The sequence below is a fragment of the Podarcis melisellensis genome (genome assembly GCF_964234715.1).
Source record: "Podarcis melisellensis genome assembly, chromosome: 17".
Lineage (NCBI taxonomy): Eukaryota > Metazoa > Chordata > Lepidosauria > Squamata > Lacertidae > Podarcis > Podarcis melisellensis.
Window position 1 is genome coordinate 7,353,688 of NC_138534.1, and position 27,542 is coordinate 7,381,229.

General features: G+C 45.5%; 1 long non-coding RNA gene across 1 annotated transcript; it reads left to right on the forward strand.

Annotated features, from left to right (window-relative positions):
* Positions 1–10,410: 10,410 nt before the first annotated feature.
* On the forward strand, positions 10,411–27,161 carry LOC309360406. Its single transcript, XR_014164111.1, has 4 exons — positions 10,411–10,989; positions 11,505–11,813; positions 19,383–19,512; positions 25,412–27,161. It is a non-coding gene; the product is annotated as an uncharacterized lncRNA (long non-coding RNA).
* Positions 27,162–27,542: the final 381 nt, after the last annotated feature.

A 27,542-nucleotide genomic window follows, 5' to 3' on the forward strand; every position in this document is an offset into this window, starting at 1 on the left:
GTCGAGTGGTTAGAGGCATTGCCAAAACAGATAAATTTGGTATAATATGGTGGCCCTGTTGCAACGTCCAACAAGCATGTGACTTTGCTCCACACACATTTATATCTTTTTGATATTACAATTTTTTATTTTAAAAAAGTAATTCCTACCCTCCAGTTTCGAGTCAGAAGCACCACTATAAACCCACAGCACTGTCTGAAGAATAGTCGTACCTCTGAGATTTTTTAAAAGCCTCAACCCCCCAAGGCCAGAGCTTTCCAAACTGTGTGTTGCGGCACATTAGTGTGTCAGCTGCAGTGTGTAGGTATGTCGCACGATATGTGTCCATATCTCTTATAAGGGGTTAATTAAACTTGGGTTCACTAGTAAAGCTGAATTACTGTGTTGTGAACAGGGTCGTATTTAGGTTTGATGAGGCCCTAAGCTGCTGAAGGTAAAGGGGCCCTTTATATGTTCAGCTGTCCCTTGTCAACAACAAATTGTCACTGTTTTTTATGTTGAATATATGCTATATGGTAATTTAATAAACACAAACACTGTTGCTGTATGTATGTTTTATTTGTTTTTTATTTTGGAAATGTACATCCAGGTTTTTTTCCCTTACATTTTTGGGGGCCCCCCCAAGAGAGTGGGGCCCTAAGCTATAGCCTGTTTAGCTTATACGTAAATCCAGCACTGATCGCGAAATAATGCGTGTCTAAAAAGTGTCACGGACATGAAAAGTTTGGAAAGCTCTGCCCTCAGTCCATGGAGACTGAGTACTTGTTTTTTTCTACGTGGCCCGTTCACACAATCTAGATCTAGCGCATATGTTTTGCCCCTGAAAACCACTTCTTGAGAAACTGGTTTCATTCCGGAAATAAAAGGACATGACAGATGGATTCACCTGCTCAGTGAAATTGAAGGCACAATTGTGGGTGTGCATATACAAAGCACACAAAACGGCGCTGCTCGCCAGAGCAGTGATGTCACGCTGGCCACGTGACCCGGAAGTGTCTTCGGACAGCGCTGGCCCCTGGCCTCTTGAGTGAGATGGGCGCACAACCCCAGAGTCTGGCAAGACTGGCCCGTACGGGCAGGGGTACCTTTACCTTTACCTTTACCTTATACAAAGATCGCAAGCACCCCTTCCTTCCTCATTCACCTGGGGCAGGTGCATGGAGGAAAAGGCATGGATAACCTAATCAAGGGGAGGGTTTTCAAATCCATACCATATAACCAAACCCATCCTTGTGGGCCACGGGATATATATATCTCTCAGTCTAGATAGAAAGCCCCATGGACAAGCAGGAATGATTCTGGATTGAGAAAAACTACTTTTTGGTGCTACAAACAGGTTAGTGTGTATGTTGTGCACACAATTCTCTCATTCTTCACCTTTTAAACAAAAGTATCCAGACGCCAGCCAGAAAGGCATTCCCATATCAGCTGAGACACGGTCTGCTACATCTGGCTGAAATAAGTTCCTTCCCACTCTCAAATCCCATCACCTACAGTCAGAACAGGGACTCAGCTACATTCGTAAAGATAAAGCGCTTTATATGTGTTATAACGCTGTGACACCAGGTGGCACTGTGGAGTCCCACCTTTCTTCAATGGGATTTCCCTGTATGACATTACCACGCATTTAACCGAATCCCTTCTTTGATGTGTCTAGGTCCAGCCCAGGTCCAATACCAGAGAATTTAGAAGATCATCATTCTGTCAATAATTCAACTTCATGTGTTTATCTGAAGGATTTTTACCCTGCTCTGTTCAGCCGAAAAAGGGCTCCCGGCGCAGCTTGCAGTGCTAAATATTAAGATATTCCCTGCCTCCACACAAGTACACCACATAAAAGGAAAAGGAATCAGAATGGAAGAGGGAGGAAAGCGAACTTTGTCACTAGTTCTCATTTGCAAAGCACTTCTAAATGCTCTTTCAATGCTCCTTTTTGGGCCAGATTCGTGTTCTTCTCTCACCATGATGTTCCTCCTGGGACGCAGTTACCCAGGGGCCCCCTGGCACAAGCAAGGATAGGGTATATCTACACAGGAAACTTTTCTGGCGATGACCAAGGCTGTGGTGCTAAACTGCATTGTGGTTATCAATACCACACCAATGGAAGCAATAGGATGAATAAAAATGGACTCTTCTTCAAATGAAAATTGTCCAGTCCAAAAATATGGTACAAAAGCTTTGCTAACAGAACTTGTTCCAAAACAGGCACCCCAAACAATAACGGTACATCCAAATAGTTGCATATTATCATGTACTTGTCCAAGAGCCGGTACAACGTCTAAGAAATATGAAATAACTTTATCCAGAACTTGAATCAAAGTCATGGGTAGGCAAACTAAGGCCTGGGGGCCGGATCCGGCCCAACCGCCTTCTAGATCAGGCCCACGGATGGTCCGGGAATCAGCGTGTTTTTACATGAGTAGAATGTGTCCTTTTATTTAAAACGCATGTCTGGGTTATTTGTGGGGCATAGGAATTCGTTCTTTCCCCCCCTTCTTTTCAAAATATAGTCCGGCCCCCCACAAGGTCTGAGGGACAGTAGACTGGCCCCCTGCTGAAAAAATTTGCTGACCCTTGATCAAAGCTCTGCCTCTCCCCCACATGGACTCCATTAGCCAGGAGGCTCTTTTCTCCTGGAGAAAGATTAAGCACACCCTTTCTCTTGGGTAGTTTGGGAACAAAGACTAACTCACACAAAACGGATGCCCACAGATTAACATATGCATAGAGAGAAACTTTTGTGTGATTTAAGAGCAGCTCATCATTAACCTTTTAGGCACTCTGAGAACTTTAGTTTAGCTCAGTGGAATTTTCCAGTTCCTTTAACAATACACATACAGAGTTATTTTCCATTTCAATGTACAAATTAAACAATTATACAAGCTGGGCTCCTGAGAATCAGTGCGCACCAAAGGGGTGGGCCCTGATCCGGGTTTCAGCCATACTTCAAGCAGAACTTTCCCTTGCATAATTAACAAGATGTTCTGGAGGACATACAATGCTACCCAGTTTATGGACATGGTTCCAAACAAGCAGATACGAAAATATATATATGTTTTTAAAAGAAAATGTGCTGGCCAGGCACACACACACACACAACTCTTCGTCGTACATGAAATGGCACGCCCTCGCTCTTTCTGGAGCCAGTTTATAGTTTATGGTGTGCTGATGGAAAGTTTTGCCTGGCGCAACCCCACTAATGAATCACGGGCCTTCTGCAGTAATCAGAGAGGAGTGGGTGTGGGGAATAAGGCGGGCAGAGAGGAAGGCACTTCTAATTCTTTTACACACGCACATTGCTGTACACACTGCCTAACAGAAAAGTGTGGAAGACCGTGGATCTTCTCTGGAAGACGGATCAGGACGTTTTGCCGCCTGAGGGTGGCAAAGACAAGATGACGCCTCTCCTGACAGGACTGGCTGTTGAATCTTGCTTCCACACTGTCAGTGGAGCCGCAGGCAAGCTTTGGGGGTATAGAGCAGGCTGTGTGGCACACAACTCTGTTCTCCAACACCTTGCTGCCACTCTGTGCCACTCTGCCATCTGAAGTGGGTACCTCACACTGCCTAATGGCAGGGATGGCCCTCACTTTCTGTCTGTCCAGTCGTGACCGACTCTGGGGTTGCGGCGCTCATCTTGCTTTATTGGCCGAGGGAGCTGGCGTACAGCTTCCGGGTCATGTGGCCAGCATGACTAAGCCACTTCTGGCGAACCAGAGCAGCGCACGGAAACGCCGTTTACCTTCCCGCCGGAGCGGTACCTATTTATCCACTTGCACTTTGGAGTGCTTTCGAACTGCTAGGTTGGCAGGAGCAGGGACTGAGCAACGGGAGCTCACCCCGTTGCAGGGATTTGAACCGAGAACCTTTTGATTGGCAAGTCCTAGGCTCTGTGGTTTAACCCACAGCGCCACCTGCGTCCCCTACTTTCTGTGGAGGGTGCTGTTAATCAAAGCCTTAAATCGGCAAGCCTTGCAAATTGCCACAGCATCTTCCAGGGCAGCGAATCTACGATGGTCATACGGTGCAGCTGTTTGCCCTGGGTTGGTGGTGCGTGTGAATAAAAGTACATGTTTGTGCGTGTCTCAGGGGAAGAAAGATCACACACATTCTCTATACTTACTTCCAGATCATTCCCAAGCCAGAAATACCCCTTGTTAGTTTAACCAACGCCCTCCCGGATTTGTGTGGGAACATGGGATGTTTTATTAAAGTTTTGGATCCCAAACCTTATTCAGTGTTGTTGTTTTTTCCTCGAACAGCAGCTTGTCTCCATTAATACGCCTTGAGCCTCTGCTTTGCCTCAGCACAGCAGGCAAAGCTCCACCCGATCTTGCCAACTCCACAAAACCAAGGTGTACTAAGAACCACATCTCAGCACTGGCCGGCTGCAGACAGTTCAGGTTGCCTTGCCATTGTTAAGAGATATTTCTAAGTGCTTCATGTAAGAATATAAGGCAGGAGAAACTGGGGCTCTCTAAATGTTGTTGGATTCAACTCCTGTAACCCCAGACAGCATAGGAAATGACAGGTCAATAACATCTGGAGTTGCAGGTCCATAACATCTGGAGAGATTCATCTGGTCCAACACTTTTTCCCCAACATTAGCCCTGCCAGATACCTACAAGAAGCCCACAAGTACAGTGTCCTAAGGTTAAGGACTGCTGGGAAAAGATTTAAAATGAGCAAAAAAAAATGTTGAAATATACTTTTGTAAAGAAACCAGAAGCCTTTTTACTTGGAATAATAGGATTGGAATTGCCCCAAAAAGATGTCAGATTATGCAGTGGCGTGGCATGGGGGGTGCAGGGGGGCCGGGCGCAACATCTGGGGGGGCGCACTCCACGGGTTAGGGGGCGCAAAATTCACGGGTTAGGGGGCACAAATTACTTGCCTTGCCCCGGGTGCTGACAACCCATGCTACGCCACTGAGATTATGCCACTACAGCGGCAAGACTGCTATTAGCAAAAAATTGGAAATCTCAAGAAATACCAACAGTAGAAGAATGGCAGGTGAAGATGTTAGAGTTTCGGGAGCTGGCTTACCTGACTGGAAGAATCCGCGAACACAAAGAGGAGGAATACCAAGAAGACTGGATGAAATGTAAAGAATATTTAGCCAAATATTGTAATATAAGATAATTAAGAAGGTACTTGAAAGTATTAAACAGGCCTAGGATTACAATAAGAATGTTGTATAGTAAGATGGATTTAAGACAATAAGAACAGAGATGAAGATAGTAAATTGAAGGAACTAATTGTAATAGAAAGATGATTGGGAAAACTGTTACAAGGTGTTATAATGAAATTCAGTTAGGGGGGATTTAAGCAAGTCACGTAACAATGGAATTTAAAATGCATGTAAGAAAGAATATGTGTTTTTATTATTATTTTTTCTTGTAGTATTGTAATGTGTTTTGTTTTGTGTGTTTTATACGTTATATTTAAATGTGGCGGAAAAAGAAGCCCACAAGTGCAGAAATGGAACAAGCCGTATCTCCATTGTTTGTGTCCCCTGCTGATACTTGGTATTCATTTTTTTAATGCTTTTATTAACTTATTATACCAACACCAACACAGACGTCACACACAAGACAAACTTACAAAAAGATGTAACTGCACATACAGAACAAATGATACACATACATTCCTATTTCAATTCTTATTCATTTCTGTTTGACTTCCTTCCCCCTCAACGCGGCCCCGGTTCTATACTTAATAAACTTTCTTTCTCAATTCCCCTTCTCTATTTCCCCCTCTATATCTTACATTTTTCCACCATATTTTATTTTGCAAAAAATAGTCAAGACAAGTCCAAGTATTAATTTGAGGGCACTGTTTTTTCAGGTATTGACTATATTTCCCCCATTCTTTCTGAAATTTTTGTTTGGATTGATACATGGTATTCAGAGGTATATTGCTCCTGAATATGGAAGTTCTTTTTTTTCTTTCATTAAGGTTTCGTTAAGACCTTTCATAATACATTGCAGTAAAAAGCAAACTAGGACTTGTCGATCAGAAGGTCGGCGGTTCAAATCCCCGCTCCTGTTGCTCAGTCCCTGCTCCTGCCAACCTAGCAGTTCGAAAGCACATCAAAGTGAAGTAGATAAATAGGTACCGCTCTGGCGGGAAGGTAAATGGCGTTTCCTTGGCCAATAAAGTGAGATGAGCGCCGCAATCCCAGAGTCGGCCACGACTGGGCCTAATGGTCAGGGGTTCCTTTACCTTAATCTAAACAAAAACAGAGAAAAGAGAAAAAGAAAATGGCAAAGTCTTGTCTCTCAGGTAGATCTAAACTTGTCACACACAGAAAGAGGTGAACCCACCCCAGCCCTCACCTGGGAGCTTCCATTTCTTCTTCTGGGAGATCTTCCTTTCGTCCTTCACCAACCAACCATCACTTTCACCTGCACGTTAACCTCCATTGACCCTGAGTGGAGGACAACAAAAAACACAAAAGAACAGAGGACAATAGAAGCAAGAACAAAGCAACGAAGTAAAGGAAAAGGTAACAAAGAGATGACAATATTTAAGAAATAAGAAAATAATAAAGGGATAAACAGAAATAAGTAAAAAGGACTTCTAACTATTCCTTTTGTCAGTTGCATATACAAGATTTTTTCAAAATATTTAAATATTCCCTCCAGCGTAGTGTCCAGCTGTTCCTCTGCTAGGCAATGTTTTTTCAGTCTTTGAGTCTGGGCATCTCATGTTCATTCATTTTTCCTTCCAGACAAACAGTCCAAACGAGGCTCTCTAATTATTATCATCAGTAAAAGACAACAAAAGTCTTCCTCCAGTCCAATGTAACAACTTTGCTTCCAATATTGAGAAACAGCAAATCCTTGGTCTCTATACTGAGACAATGATCCATGGTTATTTACTTATTGTATAATAATTAATTCACACCCAGATCCATATCTTCCAATCCCATTTCCTCTTGGCCATGATTTTCCACCATTTTTTTTAAAAAAGAATAATATGGTTTTCATTTCCTCTTCATCCATTTCCCCCCAGGAGTGTTGCAGGAGGCTTAAAAGCTTTTTCCTCTAGTTAAAAATGGAAATTCTGTTTTGCTGTCATGGCTAAGACCACCTAAAAAGAGGTTTCCTCTATGAATTTATACTATCACCTTTAAATGCTTTGTAGGATATTGGTGATTACCACACCAGAAGACTGCAAACCTGTGCCCATTTACCTAGAATTAAGCTCCATTCAATACAGTGGAGCTTAAGATGCACATGACTGGGATGTTAACCATGTGGTTTGTGGAGGGGTGTTTTCTTCTGTCCTCAGGTGATAGGAGCTACTGCCAATAAATGTAATAAAATAATAATAATAATAATAATAATAATAATAATAATAATAATAATAATATTTATACCCCGCCCATCCAGCTGGGTTTCCCCACGGCTGGCAGCAGATTAAAAACAGACTAAAACATCACGCATTAAAAACTTCCCTAAACAGTGCAACAGTGCTGCCTTCAGATGTCTTCTAAAAGTCAGATACAGTGGTACCTCTGGTTGCGAATGGGATCCGTTCCAGAGCCCTGCACATGCGCAGGTTGCAATTCGCCACTTCTGCGCATGCACGTGACGTCATTTTGCGCATCTGCGCATGCGCAAGCGGTAAAACCCGGAAGTAACCCTTTCCGGTACTTCCGGGTCGCCGCAGGACACAACCTGAAAAGACGTAACCTGAAGCTAACATAGCAAGACGTATGACTGTAGTTGTTTATTTCCTTGACATCTGGTGGGAAGGCATTCCACAGGGTGGGCACCACCACCGAGAAGGCCCTCTGCCTGGTTGTCCTGAGTTCTTTGCTATGAGGGGAGTAGGGTTGCCATATTTCTAGAAGCAAAATTCAGTTGTTGAGCTTTTTTGGGAAATGAAACTCAAAGTTGTTGAGCTATGGCAATCCCAGACATTTTGCAGATTTTCCGAATCCGCCCCCCCATGCTATTTTCACCAGTTAAATCCTGGACATGTCCGGAAAATTCCAGGTGTATGGCAACCCTATCAGAGGGAGGGAAAGGGTGAGGTGGCATTTGCATGACACATCATCTAAACCTCCCTGCAAACAGATAAGAACAAATACTTAATATGCAGCCAGAATGTTCTAACCTCTGTGCCAACTAATCAGGATGAGCACCTAGTAGTGAAAACGGGATCACATATCATCGTGGGCACAAAACCAAGGCACACTTTCCCATAGAAAGTAATGCAAAATGGATTAATCCATTCCAGACTTTTAAAAACAACCCCTAAAACAGCAATTTAACATGAATTTTACTATCTAACGAGACCACTGATCCATAAAATGAAAGCAATAAACAATGTACTGCAGTCACACAATCAATCAGGAGCTGAACTGGGTTCCACACGGTCACAAAAACAAAAGAGCCGCAAAAACAAAAACACAAAATAAATAGCAAAAACAGACAGACCTCAGTGTAACACTCAAAACGGTAGTGCGGCACTCAAATCGGAAGCGTAACACCCAAAACAGAGCACATTCGGCTTCTGAAAAAAGTTTGCAAATCGGAACACTTACTTCTGGGTTTGCAGTGTTTGGGTTCCAAGTTGTTTGAGAACTAAGGCGTTTGAGAACCAAGGTACCACTGTACATGTTTGCCAAGGTAATATGCAGCTTTTACTGGTACCCACTTAAATCCCCAAAGCTGCAACACTAAGCAGGCTTTTTTGGAAGGACATCCCATTGAAATCCAAGGATCTACAGTATTTCCATGGATTTCAGTGGGAATGAGGCTCTATTACATCGTGTGCTGTGCACAATCACTTGTGCCACTCGCTGCCACCTCTTTTCATTTTCTTCACATCCCTCTTCAGAACCCACTTTTTGCTGCATTCTGTGTGCCTGTTGTCAAATTTTAGATTGTAAGCTCCTCAGGGCAGGGACCTGTACTCTTGGACTCTGTAATAAAATTGTGGGCACAGAAGGGCCCTGGCATTTTTTAATTTTTTATGTAGAAAGCAGCATCAAGGAGAGTCAGCTGAGATGTGGAGAAGCAGCAAAGGCAGCTACCCTTAACCCTTCCCCACCCACCCTTACCTTGCTCTGAATCACACACCCCTCGACCTGCAGGGCTTTCAATGGAGGATAGCTGAATTCCTTCTATGAGTTCCTTCCTCCCTGGGTGGCTGCTCATTGCAGTGCAAGGTGAGGACAAAATCATTATGGCAACAGAGCAATCTCTATCAGTATTCATGGGTTAATCAGCCACCCAGGCAGTGTGGAGCCTGACCCAGAGGACTAATCCCATTTAATAATTTGACAGGGCGGAGGCTGCTTTGAGAGCCGTCATCTGCCCAGGAGCAAGGGAAGAGAAGCCAGTGCTTTCGCTCTCCCACAAGAGGACCTCTGGCTCCTTCTCTTCTAATTGAGATAAGCGGGAAATGAGTGGAGGAGAGAGCCTTGTGGTGGTTCTGTGGAACCGCCAAGGTGTTGTTTAAGAAGCCTGAGGAACAACCCAACTCATGATTCCAACCAGATTCTTCCTCATCTAAGGCCCCATCTCCACAATACAGTTAAAGCAGTAACAACATACTACTTTAAACCGTTGTGGTTTCCCCCAAAGGATCATGGGAAGTGTAGCTTGTTAAGTAGGGTTGCCATATTTCAAAAAGTGAAAATCCAGATACAAACGTTGTTGTTGTTGCCACTGCTGCTGCTGGCAAAATCGCCAAAAGAAAACAAATTGAAGTTTTTGAGCTATTTTTAAGGCAAAGTGACAAAAACGACACTGCCGACATCCAGATTTCCCTGGACATTTTATGGATTTCTGCCCGGACACTGCTTCCGGCTTCAATATTCCAGCTATGTCCGAACATATGGCAACCCTATTGTTAAGGGTGTGGAGAATTGTTAGGAGATTCCCTCATTCCCCTCAGGCAGCCATAATTCCCAGAGTTATGGGACTGATTGTTAAACCACTCTGGGAATTGTAATTTTCTGAGGAGAATCCTAAAGAATAATTGCACAATAAAAAATAGCACACATGTATTAAAGTGACCTGGCTTTCTGCTCCCATCCCAAAAAAAATCCTGGGGGAAATCAGAATTCTTGGTGATTTCTAAGCCCCAGAACAGAACTACAATTCCCAGAGTTCCCTGAGGAGAAGCAATTATACATTTCTAGTTAGCGGGATCCCATAACACGATTTTTGAGAACAGACAAATGGTTGTTGCTCCACTAATATATATATATATATATATATATATATATATATATATATATATATAGGCTGACAGAGATACACAATGGGGGTCAGCACAAAGAAGGCCCTGTTCCTGTCACTGCAGAGGCAGCAGAATCCTGACACCGAATGAGGAATCCCTCTGCAAACAGGAATGGCTTCACTTTTTCTGCAATGCTCTGTGCTAGCTGGTAAATCCTTTGGTATCTCGGGTGATGAAAGTGACTTGTACAACTGCCAGGTAATTATTGTCATTACAATAATCTGCAATGATCAAGGACGTATCTGCACCGATGGTGCTTATTAGAAGGACGTGCATAACCCATGATCGGTTCTAGACTGATTCCTCGTTGGGTTGTGAGCTAAACGAATCCAGCAGAAGACACCCCCGGGGCGGAAACCAAACAACCCACCTAACGTGCTTTTAGTGCCCAAGGGAAGCCCTTCTCAGTTCTGCCCCAGCTTGTTAATGGATTAAACAGGCAAGTGGGACTCTGGCCAAACAAAAAGCAACTTGTCAGTTTCCACCCTTTAATTACGCGAAGGTGAAAGAGGGAAGGCGTCCTGGCTCTGGTATGGAATCAGACGGGTTTTTGCACGCACCAGCCCAAGAGGCTCTTGCCCAACCGCCAAACAGAGGAGCAGGTCAGAGAACTCAGAGTTCCCGTGTCCTCCACCTGTGCCGAGGTAGTAAGGACAAGAGGTGGGTCGCTTTGACCAGGCTGGGGCGGGTGGGGGAAGCAACACGATTCATTAGCCAGGAAGGGAAGTCATAGAATCATAGAATCATAGAGTTGGAAGAGACCACAAGGGCCATCGAGTCCAACCCCCTGCCAAGCAGGAAACACCATCAGAGCACTCCTGACATATGGTTGTCAAGCCTCTACTTAAAGACCTCCAAAGAAGGAGACTCCACACTCCTTGGCAGCAAATTCCACTGTCGAACAGCTCTTACTGTCAGGAAGTTCTTCCTAATGTTTAGGTGGAATCCTCTTTCTTGTAGTTTGGATCCATTGCTCCGTGTCCGCTTCTCTGGAGCAGCAGAAAACAACCTTTCTCCCTCCTCTATGTCACATCCTTTTATATATTTGAACATGGCCATCATATCACCCCTTAATCGCCTCTTCTCCAGGCTAAACATGCCCAGCTCCCTTAGCCGTTCCTCATAAGGCATCGTTTCCAGGCCTTTGACCATTTTGGTTGCCCTCCTCTGGACATGTTCCAGTTTGTCAGTGTCCTTCTTGAACTGTGGTGCCCAGAACTGGACACAGTACTCCAGGTGAGGTCACTTGAGATGCAGCCATTCACAAGAGCAGGATCTACAAGGGCAATTCATTTCTCCAGTCCCCGAATGCACATCCAAGAGGCTCCTAGACAGGGACTCTGCAGAGGAGTCCCTGGTGTCCTGCTCACTGCACCATCATCTTGTGGACTCACCAGAAGAGGGAGGCCTTGTGCACCATGCCCAGAGCATGGTCTGCAGCTTCTAGTGAAATGTTTGCCAGGTGGCACAAAGGAGCCAATAAGGTTGCATCTGGTTCCACAAAGCTTCAGCTTCTGGCCTGGATATTGTTGACAGATGTGAGAATACGTGTAAGTAGCTACTTCTGCCATCTATGCTCTGGTAGGGTTGCCATACAGTGGTACCTCGGGTTAAGAACTTAATTAATTCCGGAGGTCCGTTCTTAACCTGAAACTGTTCTTAACCTGAAGCACCACTTTAGCTAATGGGGCCTCCCGCTGCCGCTGAACGATTTCTGTCCTCATAATGAAGCAAAGTTCTTAACCTGAGGTACTATTTTTGGGTTAACGAAGTCTGTAACCTGAAGCGTCTGTAACCCAAGGTATGACTGTATTTCAAAAAGTGGAAATCCGAACACAAAAGTTGTTGCGTCAGGGTTTTTTTTTAGGGTTGCCATATTTCAAAAAGTAAAAACCAGGACACCTCAAAAATTGTTTACTATTTTTTTAAGGAACCATCAAAATTGTTGAGTTTCTTTTAGGAAACCCCCAAAATTGTTGAGCTTTCTTTATAACTTTTTGTTTTCTGGAAATTCACCTGAATCTTTACTTGCAAGACAAGGTTGCCATACATCTGGATTTTCCCGAGTGGCGGTGGTGAGTTAGCATCCTGTTGCTTCTCCATGGCCTCTCCATGGCCGCTACAGCCGGCCTCTTCCCTTGGGCAACTCGGAGCCCCTGCTGGAGAGAGAGCGAGGGGGAAGAATAGAGAGGTGCCTCTGCCTAGGCCCATCCCTGTGTGACATGCTGGCTCTGAAGGGCAGGCAGAGGACAGGGCTGCTGCGGGGAGGGAAGAAAGGGGGAGCGGAGCACAAGGAGTCTTGATGATGATGATGATGATGATGGGGGGGGAATTGTGTGTCTGTGTCTAATCTTGCCCCTTTCTAAAATTTATTTATTGGTGTGTGTTTTTCTTTTTGTAAATCTACCAAAGAATAAAATAAAATAGGAATTACAGGGTTTTCTCAATACGGTGGAGAGTTGTGTGCTGTGTCCCATTGGTGTCCTGATGATGCCACTCGCCCTTCTGGTAGAAAATGCTCTGGGGGGTGAGGACAAAAAAAAATGAGGGGTCAAAGGGGGTAAGTTGGGAGTGGAGTGTGAAATACAGTCGTACCTCGGAAGTCAAACGGAATCCATTTGACTTCCAAAGCTCCTGCAGCCAGTCGGAAGCCGCGTTGGACGTTCGGGTTCCAAAGAACGTTCGCAAACCGGAACACTCGCTTCCAGGTTTGTGGCGTTCGGGAACCAAAACGTTTGATTCGCAAGGCGTTCGGGATCCAAGGTACGACTGCATCCCTATTTTCATCTGAGGACTATTGGAGGGTATGATGGTCCAGGATCTTTGAGGCCTCCTGGCCTTAATGCATGCAGTGTTCTGCCTGGAACTGGCAGGGCTTTTTAAAAATAAAAAATAAAAACCCAGATGCTCCTATTACCAGCTCTCTGATGCTGCCACAGCCTGCTCTGAATTGCCAGCTTTTCTGGGCAAGGATCCTATTTTTGAACAGTATCCATCATAAGGGAGCCCTGCTCTCTTTGCTACTGGAATACTAGCATCCGTTGCCAGATCTTTCCATGGGGAGAGTGACGTGGTGATGAAAACATAGGCCTGCCTGGATTCCAAGCGCAGTGGCAGGCTGGAAGGGGCATCACGTGGGGCAGTTTTCTTGAGGCTGTTAGAAATATGCAGCAGCTCCAGTACTGGCTCAAGGATCTCCCCCCCCCCCCACAAAAAAAAATGTTAGGTGAGCTTCCCCAGGTCCCCCCATCTGATTTTCATTTTACCTCATCTTTAGCAGTTTACATATATCATAATTTTTAACCATTTTTTTATCTCACTTACTTTTACCATAAAAAACTCCACATTTTATCCCTTACAAGTAATACTATTTTAAAATACCCTATCTTCTACTTCTAACCCAACAGCCTATATCCACTTCCAAAGCTATTCTAAGATTTAAATCTTAACAGATTTTTTCAAATATTCTTTAAACTTCTTCCAATCTTCTTCCACCGTCTCTTCTCTCTGGTCTCAGCACTGGCCCAAGAGATATTGCCTCACGGGGTGGGAAATCCAAATGGCAGCACACACACACAACAACAACAACAACAACAACAACAACACACACACACACAAAAACAGTCAACCTGGAGGTGCCCTGTAGAATGAATGAATGAAACTTTATTTGCGTCAGCCATCAGCCATAGCAATAAAACAACAATAAGATATACAAAGAATAGTAATAAAAAAGTCAATTATATAAAATACATTTTAGGGTTTTAAATCAATAGTCAAATAGTGGATCTTATTCTAATCGCTCCAGCTAAAAACCTTGCCTGATAGACCAAAGGTTTGGTTGGGTAGGGACCCCTGAGGTATGTGGAACATAAGGGGCTCAAAGGGTATGTTCACATGACTCCTTGCAGGGCCGGCCCACCCCTGAGGCAAGGTGGGGCAAGTGCTTCGGGTGGCAGGATTCACCAGGCGCGGCAGAGGGGGCAGCCCCACCCCCCATATTAAGTAAAACAATAGAAATACTTAACTAACTGGCCAATCACATAGGTTCTGCCCCCCCAACAAAAAGCCCTGCCCCCCCAAATCCTGGCTACACCCATACTTCGACACCGTGTGCGCCTGCACGATCGCACATCTTTCAGATGCGCAGTAATCATTCGTTGCCTGTATTTTTAACTCGCCCTTCAGATCTCAAGGTGGCATAAAATACTGTCCCACTATTACAATGGAGGCAATACAAATAAGATCACAGCTCATTACACACCAAAGCCAGTGGGTAAAATGCTGTAGTTTAAAAGCACAAAATGCTGTACAGTGGTTTAAAAGCACAAAGTCTTTAAAAAACAAAACCCAGAGCAGACTAGCTCATATCTAACATGCTGCAAATGCCCGGATGAGCAAGTAGGCTTTTAGTTTGCACCGAAATGAACAGAATTGACTTTCTTGTGGTGTTTCCTTTTGTGTGGTTTTAGGAGGGGTCAGAGACGTCTCGTTCTATAATTCTCTCCCTCTCTCTCTCTCTCTCTCTCTCTTTCTCAAGTCAAGGTTTTTGGATCAGGGCTCACCAACAGGCCAGGCTGCATCAATATAGTCATGGATGCTGAGCTGAGAGTCCTGCATTTGCAGGGGGTTGGACTAAATCACCCTCAGCATCCCTTTCCCATTCTGTGGCTGAATGATCAGACCTCTGGGTGATCTGCTGTATGACATTTGGTGCTGCTTAGGGAGGTGGGCTTGGGCCAGGGTGGTGGTGCAGAAGGCATAATAATAATAATAATAATAATAATAATAATAATAATAATAATAATTTATTTATATCCCACCTATCTGGCTGGGCAGCTTCCAACAGAACACTAAAATACAAAAGATGTTGGGAAGCGACTCCAAATAATAGAATCATAGAATTGTAGAGTTGGAAGGGACCCCGAGGGTCATCTAGTCTAACCCCCTGCAGTGCAGGAATCTCAGCTCAAGTACCCATGGCAGATAGCCATCCAACATCTACTTAATCCAGAATGCGGTTGCTAGACTGGTGAGTGGGAGCGGCCACTGAGTCCATATAACACCGGTCCTGAAAGATCTTCATTGGCTCCCAATACGTTTCCAAGCACAATTCAAAGTGTTAGTACTGACCTTTAAAGCCCTAAACGGCCTCAGCCCAGTAGACCTGAAGTAGCATCTCCACCCCCATCGTTCAGCCCAGAAACTGAGGCCCAGCACCGAGGGCCTTCTGGCGGTTCCCTCCCTGCGAGAACTGAGGTTACAAGGAACCGGGCAGAGGGCCTTCTCAGTAGTGGCACCTGCCCATCAGATGTCAAGGCAACTATTTTACTTTTAAAAGACAACTGAAGGCGGCCCTGCTTAGGGAAGCTTTTAATGTTTGATTCTGTATTGTTTTTAATATTCGGTTGGAAGCTGCCCAGAGTGGCTGGGGAAACCCAGCCAGATGGGCGGAGTAATAATAATAATAATAATAATAATAATAACAATAACAACAACCTCCAAGAGAGTCCTATACACTGTCAGAAAACTCTTCCTGAAATTTAATCAGAATCTCCTTTCTTGCAACTTTCAAATGCAAAACATTGGGGGGGGGGGGGACAGGGCTCGGAAGTCTCTCTGCCCTCACCCCTTTGGACTGGAAAATGGCTCCATTTCAAAGTGACTTGTACAAGAAAACTTCCCGGTGGATTGTGCTCTGATCTGCCTGCTGCTGCCCTTGATGGTGCCCCAAGCCTGCTGTCTCCGGTAGTTGACTCGCTAAGCATGTCTAGTCCTGGTGCACCATGGAGGAAAATATGCTGATCGCTTGGCCCATCCCACAAAACCACAAGGGGGAACTGCAGAATCGGAGCATAATCCACGTTTGGCCATATTGGTCTTGTACACACCATACATTTGAAGCACCTGTGACTTTCCCCGAAAGAATCCTGGGGATTTTAATTTGCTAAGGGTGTTGGGAATTGTAGCTCTGTAAGGAGTAAGCTACAGTTCCCGGGATTTTTTTTTTAGGGGGGATATCACATGCTTTAAATGTATTGGGTGTACATAGGCATTGTTCAACACACCATGCAAGCGCGTACCCCGTCCTGCTGGTTGCGTTTCTGGCGTGGGTGCTGATAATGTGTCAAACTTGTGACCTGGGAAAATGTTTTCATTGTACTTATTTGCATGTTTTAAACAGATTTTTAAGTATGTCTATAGCAGGGGGCAGCGACCTTTTTCAGCTGTGCGCCAGTCCACCGTCCCTCAGACCATGTGGTGGGTCGGACTATATTTTTTTTTGGGGGGGGGAAATGAACAAATTCCTATGCCCCACAAATAACCCAGAGATGCATTTTAAATAAAAGGACACATTCTAGTCATGGAAAAACACACTGATTCCCGGACAGTCTGCGGGCTGGATTGAGAAGGCGATTGGGGCGCATCCGGCCCCCGGGCCTGAGTTTGCCTACCCCTGGTCTATAGTTTTAGTTCTATCCATGTTTTAATGTTTTTTTTAATGGTTGTTTCTTCTACTGTATGTTTTTAGTGATTTTCATTTTATCTGCAATCCGCTCTCTCTCTCTTATAAATACATAATGGGTGCATGAGCTGGGAGGCAGAAGTCTTGGGTTCCCTCTCTGCAGCTCAGCACTCTTTGTAGAACAAGCTTTGCCACGCTCACATAGTCTGCCGTAATGGGGAGAAAGTTTGTGCGGTACGTTATTAAAGGGATTAAGCTAATTCCTTAAGATATAAGCAGCCATATGTGGTCAATTAGGTAATAATGAGCAGCGGAATGAGACACACACCCAGGAACACAGGGAGCACCTCCACCCAGTCATTCTCTATTGACTTCCTGGAGCAAGGAGGAGCATCTCCTCAGGTCCCATCAGCCCGTGTGGCTGAGGCAAAGCCTGGAATACAGGGAGCCTGGGATGTGGGGCAGGTAGGGAGTTTGTTTGCTTTGTCACTGTGGGGCATGGGGAATCTCCCTCTCCCTCTCTCTCTCCATTCTGTTTTCTGTTGCCCAGTGACACAGTGTTTGTTAATCCTTCAAAAGGGCTGCCGTGTGTGGGTGACTCACAGCGGCATGAGTCACAAGAAACAGAACCATCTCGCCTGGCTGGCAGCCAGCTACAGGCCTCGCCAGCCAGCAGCCCAGCCTCCCCCTGCTGCTCTCAGAGTGTGCTGCTATGGGTTCCCACCCCGATTTCTAAAAAATCAGCTGGGGCTCAGCGTTTGGCTAGCACTTCATGGGACTGGCCCTCTGAGGTCCAGCGGGTCTTGAGGACTGAGGCTGTGTACGTGTAACACACATTTCCCCCGCAAAAGAACAACGAGAACCATAGTTTGCCCCTCGCCATACCACAATTCCTGACACAATTACACTACAGCCCCTAGGATTATTTGGGGAGACAGGGCGAGTGCGGAACAGATTTCTGCAGCGGCGGAACAGATAGAAATCTGTTCTAGGCAGCTGCACAAAGGCCAGCCCAGAGGCTGAACCAACGTCAAGTGAGAATCATACAGGCTGCAGTTCCTTAGGTCAGTAATTACCAAAATGTGAGCCCCAAGCAGCCACAAGACAAAGGAGGCTGTCCACCACATCTCTGCGTGGTTTGGCATCTCCTTCCAATCACCCTCTTCTGAGGGCAGGTCTTTCTGTTGCATCTCTGCAGAGAGTGTGATTAGATTGTTCAGCCATTCCATACCCTCCAACATTTATGAAAATAGGGACGTCCCATTCCATAATGATAATTTTACTATTTATACCCCTACACATCTTAGCAGTTTGCCCCAGCCACTCTGGACGCCTTCCAACGTATATAAAAACATAATAAAGCATTAAACATTTTAAAACTTCCCTATACAGGATTGCCTGCAGACAGCTCAGGGGTCAGATAATGCCACACCCTCCATCATTTCTCCAATGAAAACAGGGACATCTTAAGGAAAAGTGGGACATTCTAGGATCAAATCAGAAACTGGGATGGCTTCTCTAAATCAGTGACGTCCCTGGAAAATAGAGACACTTGGAGGGGCTGCAATTCTTTCCTCTCACATGGAACTTTACTGGAAAATGCACATGGATTTTGCATGTGTTTTTTCCATGTGTGTGGAAGACAACATTGGAGTCAGCCTCAGGTTTGGCCTGTCCAAATTATGCCCCACATCTACTAAACAAGGAGCCTCATGACCTTACTTGCAATGGCACAACTTATTTTCAGCCAATCTGGAGTGGAATTTGATGCGACAGAAAGCATGGGCCTGATTGCCACATCCTCATTCTTTCTCCACTTATCCTTTCAGGTGAAACGGGCTCTCTAACCCAACAAAAACTTTAAGGTGCTCTGCAAAATTATTTTCTGCTTTTGCAGCAGCATGGCTATCCCTCTTGATATCCCACTATTCTCAACAGCACAGAAATATCGGATCTCGACTATCCCTTTGCAACATGAAGCCCATGGCATGCTTTACCATAGCCTGATCGACATCCTCCAGGACGGGGCTTATCTGGTACCCCAGCCTAAGTTCACAGCAGTCACTTGGGCATCCAGAGACAGAGATGGGTCCAGAAGCCTATGCTGTCTACTTCCAGGCCACATGGAGCAGTGGGAGCTACATGTTACAAGAAACATCTTTTTTCCTAACCATTATGCCCTGTATGGAGCAATGAAGCTGTCCAGTCTAGCTGCAAGGCTTTTTCTGACTCACAAGTCCCTTCTGTCCAATTCATCAGCTTCCTGCGGAAGCCTGTTATTGCTTCCAGGCTTGTCCTTTGTTTGAAAAATATTTGGGATACGAAGCGTCCCGTTTGTGCTGGGCCTGTACAGAGTTCCCTGCCATGGCTTTCAGGGCCTAAATGAAGACTGGGGTTTCCTGGGGTATCCCATTGCCGTAGGGAGAACTGAATGCAAGTGGTGAATGGAGGTAAACGAGAAGGGCCCCCTGTATGAGCGAAGCAGCTGATGGGAGCCACGGGATGCAGCGTGGTGATTCACACCCTGGAAAGGCCCTGGGCGGCAGCCGAGTCAGGAGGGGGCAAATCTGCCTTCGGACTGGACTTGGCATGCAAACAGCTAGCACAACCCAGCTTCATGCCTCTCTGTCTCTTTGCACACATCTTGCCATCCCAGGAGTGTTGAGTTTTCCTGTTGTCATGTGCACAGGAGTGTGTTGTGTGCCTTCCCCAAAGCTTGTCCGTCTATCCCAGATCGAGGTGTGTTTTGTCGGCCTCCCTGATCGAGAGTTCTCTAACTGTATCTGGTGTGTGAACCACCTGCCCTCCCAGGACCCCCCAGTTCAGCTGCATGGGCTGCTGGCACTGGGTCCCCCATGGGAAGGCATGGCGTGGGGGGGTGGAGGGAAGCCCGCCTGGTGGTGAGTCAGTCCCCAGCAATGCGCCAGTGAGTCACCGGCAGGGTGGGGCCGTGGTGACAGTGTTCCCGCTCGGTCTCGGCACACACAAAGGCTCTTTGATGCAGCCTGCGCTAGGTCACCTCCTCTGGGGCCAGTCCTGCCTCGTCATGGGTTCTTGGCTTCCCAGTTCTTCTTGGCCACAGAGATTTCCAAGGAAGGAGAGCACCGGAGATCACAATGAGCATAACCTCGCCACACCTTGTTCACCCGACACCTGCACATGCTCCACAAGATCACATCCTTCCAAGCCCTGTTAACTGATCTGGAATGACAACAGTGCCCTGCATCGCGACTCAGAACAACTCAAGAGAATGAGGAAAACGGCCTTGCCCAGCCACTTTGACAGTGCTGGGTTAAGCCCTGTGGAGGCCCCTAGGCAGTCGAAATCTCAGCGGCCCCCTCGTGCACGTGATCTAGTAGGATAGCATTGAACCAAGAAAGGTTGATTGTGATTTTCTTTCAACAATATTCAATATTATTTTGATCCGTTGCCACAGAGTCCCTAAAAGGCATGGGGCCCAAAGGCCAGTGCCTCCTCTGCCTATTTGGTAATCCGGAACAGCACTTCGAGGCCACTTCACAAACTATATTTTTAGGCCTACACTTGAGATAGTTAAAATGCACATCCAGCATATAGTGCTTCCAGACAACCTGTTCATTGAGCCTGATACGCTTTCAGGAAGATTAGATGACATTGGCTTTGGGATTATCATTCATTCTGAATTGTCTGAAGGGAGCTTAGATGACATTGTGACAACCAAAGCAAGCGTTATCCCACACTTTTGGGTGGATTTCCCTGTTACTTTCCTTATTGCAGAAAGGCTGAAATTTGAGGAAGTGTGTTCGTTGTGCAAGACCTCCCAATCAGCTATAATTGTGTAAGCTGAATTTTCTGGTTATGTGACTGAATCCCACCCAAAATGAGCAACAGTCTGGAAGCGCCCAAAACGTAAAGGGACCATACAGCCAATAAGTGCTTGTGAACACCTGCACTATTCAAGTACGCCTGTTAACTGTGCACTCCAGGTTCAAACTAGATCTGACAGCAGCAGGTGCAACTCAGAGTCTGCTGAATTTTTATAAACAGGGCAGGGGAATTAAATGCAAAGCATGCAAGGGGACGCAAGCAGAACCCTTTTTTACCCTCTATTTTAGCCTCTCTGTTAGTTACCAATCAACTACAGTGGTACTTTGGGTTAAGAACTTAATTCGTTCCGGAGGTCTGTTCTTAACCTGAAACTGTTCTTAACCTGAAGCACCACTTTAGCTAATGGGGCCTCCTGCTGCCACCACATGATTTCCGTTCTCATCCTGAAGCAAAGTTCTTAACCCAAGGTACTATTTCTGGGTTAGCGGAGTCTGTAACCTGAAGCGTATGTAACCTGAAGCATATGTAACCCGAGGTACCACTGTATTTATTTTCTCCCCATTGTATTGGGGAGAAGTGCTTTGCAGAAATGTGTATAATAGGCAAAATTGCATACACAAACGTGCATATTAGGAGAAATTTGCACTCAAATGCTGGTGAATTTTCATGAGGACAAAAACATTTTCACACACAGATGTGGAAATGTAGAGAGCTGAACTTAAGACTGGAAAAATTAGAAAGTGAGATAAACCAAAATTGAAACGTTTCCCCATCCCTAAGCACAGGGATAAATTAAGCACTGGCAACAAAACTGCTTCTTACGAAGATCTGAATTCTTGCAATAAGGAAAGTGATGAGAAAATGCACTGAAAAGAGTGGTATGACACTTGCAAAGTCATCTGACCTCCCCGCAAGCAAATCAGAATGAATGCTCGTTGAACAGCCAGCACCATTGAATTCCCCTGCAAACAAATTAAGACGTGTGCTCAATAAGCAGGTGGCCTGGAAGCTCTGCGAGAGAAAGAAAGCTTTCCATTTGAAGTTTCTCTGCCTCCAGGCATCAATAGATGGAGGGTTGTCCCTGGATGTCAGGGACCCTTTGGAGGATGAGAGCATCACAGCTGGGAGAGGAAGTGACTGCACGGTGCAGGGCTCACATATTTATTCATTAATCGGTTTCTCCTGCTGTCTGGTTCAGGATTCAGATGGTGGTGTCGTATGATCTTCCCTGTTCATTCTCTTCCCCTGTTGCTCCCCCTGCTGCTCAGCGGAGAACAAAACAATAGAGCAAAATGTCTCCCATTGCCTCTTGCTGCCACCCCAAACACCTTAGGAGTACAGTGGTACTGTACCTTGGTTTTTGAGCGTCTTGAAAGCCGAATGTTTCGGAACCTGAACACCAAAAACCTGGAACCGCTTCCATTTTTGAACGCACCTTGGAAGTCGAACGGCTTCTGCTATGTTTTCTTTTTCTTTTTTCTCCGTTGACTTTGCTGACCGCCCTTTGTGTCTCGGTTGTCGAACGTTTCAGAAGTCGAACGGCCTTCCGGAAGGGATTGCCTTCGGCAACCGAGGTGCCACTCTATTGCTATGGGCTCTGGCAATTGGTTTCAAGACAGCCATGTGAGATGGTAAAACTAAATTCAATCACATGATAGCCCTGGGTGTATGACGCTTTCAGTATCTAATGTCTGCCTGTGAGATCACCTGAGGGCAATAGCTGTTGATGGGAAGAATTAAGGACGCTCAAGCAAGGCAAAGTCTCTGCTCTCAAACAATGGTTTGAATCAACCACCCTGTTTGCTCAGGTTGCTGCTGCAGCTGCTGACGGAAGACAGAGTGATACATTTTCTCAGCATTTTTGCCTAAGGGCATATCTACACTAAGCACAGTTTTATACCAGCTTAATAGCCATGGCTCCTTCCTCCACCCATGCTCCCACAAAATACTGGGAAATATAATGTTGAGGCAATCAGTCAGATGGTCGTCTGAATCCAACAACTGGATGGTTCTCCATCAGAGATCCTTAACTTCCCTAACTTTGGGTTTAGGGGTTCACACTGTGAAGGGCATTGCTGCTAAGAGTTCAGCCACCATCATAATTTCCCAGATGCATCTGCACATATAAATTGGCATGTGCACGTGTTGTGTGCATTTGCATGATGGGCCTGTGCCCCAAGTGTTTTAAGTGCAGAGTGCAGTCCGAAAGTGTGCCTAATCTGGTGGCTAAATTGCACACAAACATATATATTACCGTTCTGATGGCTGCTTCTTCCAGGGAAATACAGCATGAGAAGAGGTGATTTGGTGTGATAACATAGAGAAGGGCTGAGCTTTTTCTTTTGCAAAATTTCAAAAAGAAGACATTTTTGAGCTATTTTTTAAGAAATCCGCCAAAAAATCAACACTTCCAACGTGGGTTGCCGTACGTATGGGTTTTTACAGACATGTTTATCAGAGATTCTGCCAGAGCGCTATTTCCGAAGGATGAATTCCAGATATGTCCAGGAAATTGCAGGCGTATGGCAGCCCTAACTTTCTTTCTGTCGCTGCTTTTCCTCTGACACTTTCTCCTCCACAGATTGCTAGATGTGAGTTTACTCTTACAAAGATGCCTCTGCCACTCTGCAGGGAGGGGCTGTGGGAGGGGAAGCAGTCTTTGGAGTTGTAATAACACACCTGTCCTTAATGTATCGTGACTACAGAGGCCCTGAGGGTTGTGTCCCAGCCAGAATCTACAGAGACACTGTAAGCAAGAGAGCCCGCATCACGCCTCTCAGTTCTTGTAGCGCAGCCTCTTCAGGAAGCAAGCAAATATGTTTGTGTTGTCCCACTGTGCAACCTATCAGCTTAGAGAGGAAGCATGCGAAACACGGACTTTATTTTGCGAGCTCCGTGAGACATTGTGAGACTGGCACACTGCAAGAGGCAGGCAGAAAAACTTGCGATCTGTGGCCTTTTAGCTACGCTGCCCGTACCCTGTCCGTATGCCTGGTGGCACAGGTTGTCCTCACCTTTGGCGTCACTCGGCTGCCTCCTTGGCGCCTAGTTGCCCCTGCGTAATTGGATTCCTTGAATGGCTGGGAAAAAGGCCCAGCCTTAGCTGCAAGGGCTGGGGGAGGTGATGGGCAGGAAACTCCCTTTGAGGGTGAGTCAGAAGGGAGGTATCATATCTGATGGACCAAGCCTTGCAGGTGGCAGAAAGGAGGCGGCCCTGCGAAGATCAGAGGTGCAAGGGATATCAACACACGCCAACGCCTTTGCAGTACCAGGAATCCCTGGAGGCCACTTCTGCTTGAAACAGCCTCTCTCACATAGGCCAGCAGCATGCAGTTCCTATTGCCGTGATGCCTTTTCATACTTGGCTTGGTTTGAGTTCCAGAGGAATTACAAGGGCCTTCCCTGTCCTCGTTCCCCCATCAAGGTAATCTGGGATCAGCCTGTTGTAAACAAAAAATTGCCCTTTTCCAAGAGCCCATATAGAGTCCTTACATAGGTTCCCTATTGGTAGGAGAGAATAACAGAGGCCAACCAGAGAATATTGAGAAGCAAAGGCAGCTAGTAAGCTTGATCTTTATTGATCTGTTGCAACAGAGTGCTCCCCTCACCCGCAGGAGAGAGGAGGGACCCAGAAAAATGGCGCGCAAGGCCTTATAAAGACTTTTGAAATTCCCACCCTGTAGATCAAGACCACCCCCAGAAACATCATACATACATCACAGAAGGGGTGTAACCCAAGACCAACCCTCAGATACATCATACCTACATCACAGAAAAGGCGGTCTAAACAGAAATTTGAATGTTGTTTTTCTCCTGTCCTTGTTTATCTCCTGTCTGGCAGGTTACTTGATTGGATTGCCTGGGGAGCCTGGCCAGTCTTTTGTAATGATAAATACTTAGTTCCTGGGCCATGTCACAGGCTCACACCCTATTCAAACACAGACATACCCTTAAGACAGGATTTGTGAAGGAAAAGACAATGGGGAGGCTTTTCTACTTTGACCTTGCAGAGAAAACATTTGCTCAGTTTAGGAATCAAAATGGCTTCAGGTCGGTCTTCCTGTGCTGATCTATGTATGTGCGGTTATGAACATTACCATATATCTAAGACCTCAAAATTCCTATCGCAAGCCGTATATCATACCTTCCAACATTTGTCCAATGAAAATAGGAATGTCCCATTCCATAATGATAATTATTTATACTACACACATCTTACTGGGTTGCCCAGCCAGCTTCCAACATATATAAAAACATTAAACATTAAAAAAACAACCTTCCCTATACAGGATTGCCTTCAGATGGTTTCGGGGTTGGATAACTCTGTTCCCTCCAACATTTCTCCAATGAAAATAGGGGCATTCTAAGGAAAAGTGGGACATTCCGGGATCAAATCAGAAACCGAGACGGCTTCTCTAAATCAAGGACGTCCCTGGAAAATAGGGACATTTGGAGGGTCTGGTATATCTGATGTTTTGAGTCCTAAGGAAGATTGCTAGGGAATCACTCTCGTGCTGGAACAGAAGTACAACACAGTCCACAGTGGACCCCTGAAGGAAGGAACACAAAGAACTCCCTCTCCACATAGTACTCTGAATTCATTTCCTTCTCTAATCCAGTTTCTGTTGGTGTGTCTGAAAACCACTTCCCTCTATGCACCAAATCATGGAATGCATAGGTTCCTACAACTACTTTCTCTAATTCTAATATGTGATTGCTACCTTTATATTTGCTTCTGAGCTCCTGCTCCTGCTGTATTAAATTCAGCTTGAAGCTGGGATCACATTGTGGAGACTGGAAGCTGAGTAACAATTTCCATGCATCCCCTAAGGACATTTCTTCTTTCTTTTTCTTTTTCTTTTCAAAAATGTTGCACAGGGTCCACATGTCTTCCTTCTGTGTTGCACGTCTGCTCCCAGCCCTTGATGTGCTCTCTCTTGTACTGGAGAAAACCTAATAAAAGACCATTCATTGTGGGTGCCACGTAGAAAGGATATTGTCCACAACTTGATTTGCAACAAGCAGCACAAGTTTTAATACTCACACTTATCTGCAGACTCTTCTGTTTTGTTTTTTAAAAATGTAATCATTTATTCCATTTGCCTCTTCCTTTTCCCAAGGTACATTGCCTTGGGCATTAATTTTGATGAAAAGGAAATCCAGATCTAAAAAAAACTCAGAACAGAGTAGTGATCAAAGAAGGAATTTATTGCAGCTGCCGAGAAGCTTACACATTTACATTGGCTCAAACTGATAGGTAAGAAGTTTTGATCTACAGATTGGAAAACAAACAACACATTTCCCCACCTGAAACAAATAAGAGGTATAGTCCCACATGCAATCCACATTCACAAAACTGAATATAGTTGAACTCGGACCCGGAAATAATAAGGTAAGTCCAGATAACTGTTGGATCTGAGCTAACATTTCAAAACTAGTACACTGATGCAAGTTGGTTCAAATTTACTGGATTATTTCTCGACATTTGACAAAATAATCCAGTCCCCTGTATTTACTTAGGAGATCAGCCTGGCTCTAGCCATTTGCCAGAGCCCTTGCTCTTGACTTGGCAGCTGGCCCTTTCCGGCCCTTCAGAACTTTCAACTTAGGTGCCAAGGCCCAGAGAAGCAGCAATTGAAGCTGTCAGCAGAGGCAGTGAGAAAATAAGACCTATGAGGAAGGTCCAATGAGCATCAAGGGAAGAAGTTGTGAAGATCACCAGAAGAGTGGCAGCAGAAACCATTTATTTGTGCGGTACCTACAATGCATAACTTATGTCACATTGAGCAAAGCAGGGTGATGCGCTCTAACTAATAAGAATCCTATAGAGCAAAAAGCCCAAAGGGTCTATACTCCTGAGCTTTGAGTGCCAGATTCTAGCCAACAACTAATAAGAAGAGCATGAATCTTGCATTGTGCTCTGTTGGGGAAGTTGCTTGAGGCAGTGCAATAAATGATTCTCTGAGAAATTTTATTTTATTTATTGGATTTATTTACCTAGCCTAAATTGCCTTATGGCAGCCTCCCCCAACCTGGTGGCCTCCAGATGTTGCCAGACCTACAACTCCCAAAATCCCTGGCCATTGGTCATCCTTGCTGAGGCTGATGGGAGTTGTAGTCCAAAATATATGGAGGCTCCCAGGTTCAGAAAAGCTGCCTTATGGGATGCTAAGCTAGATGGTCCATTGCGTTGACCTAGCATGTCGTCTGTTATTGTGCTCTGCCACCAATTAAGGGCCTTCTCAGGCTGAGGGTGCAGCCAATGAAGATGGTCCATGGCCCTTTGCAAGAGAATTTTGGGAAAGGGACCACTCTATCACCTGTTAGCAAACCCTCCAAGTGTCCCTATTTTCCAGGGACGTCCCTGATTTAGAGAAGCCATCTCGGTTTCTGAATTGATCCTGGAATGTCCCACTTTTCCTTAGGCTGTCCCTCTTTTCATTGGAGAAATGATGGAGGGTATGGAGTTATCTGACCCCTGAGCCATCTGAAGGGAAGGGTTTTTTTAATGTTTAATGTTTTATTGTGTTCTTATAAATGTTGGAAGGTGCCCAGATGGCTGGGGCAAACCAGTATGATGTGTGGGGGTATAAATAGTAAAATTATCATTATGGAATGGGATGTCCCTATTTTCATTGCAGAAATGTTGGAAGGTATGCCTGTGAGTGGTCCCTCTGTGGACACGCCAAGAAGGAATAGAGACTTCCCGCTATGGGAGAGCATGAGAAGAGCCACTCCCAAGAACGCTTGCTGCTTACAGGACCAAGCCTGGAGCCTTTCCCCTAAACCAGAGGTTTTCAACCTTTCTGAGTCCACAGTTCCCTTGACCAACTATATTCTTTCTGCGGCACCCCTGTGGGGCTCAGGAGCCCAGTTGCATCACCCCTTGCCTGCAGAGCTGGCAGCCTCTCACCCTTTTTTGAATACCTTCCTTGTGGAGGGTTCTGTCAGCCTCCTCTCCCCTCTCCTTGGGAGTCCTCAGGGCAGCTGCTGCTGCCGCCCCTGGTCT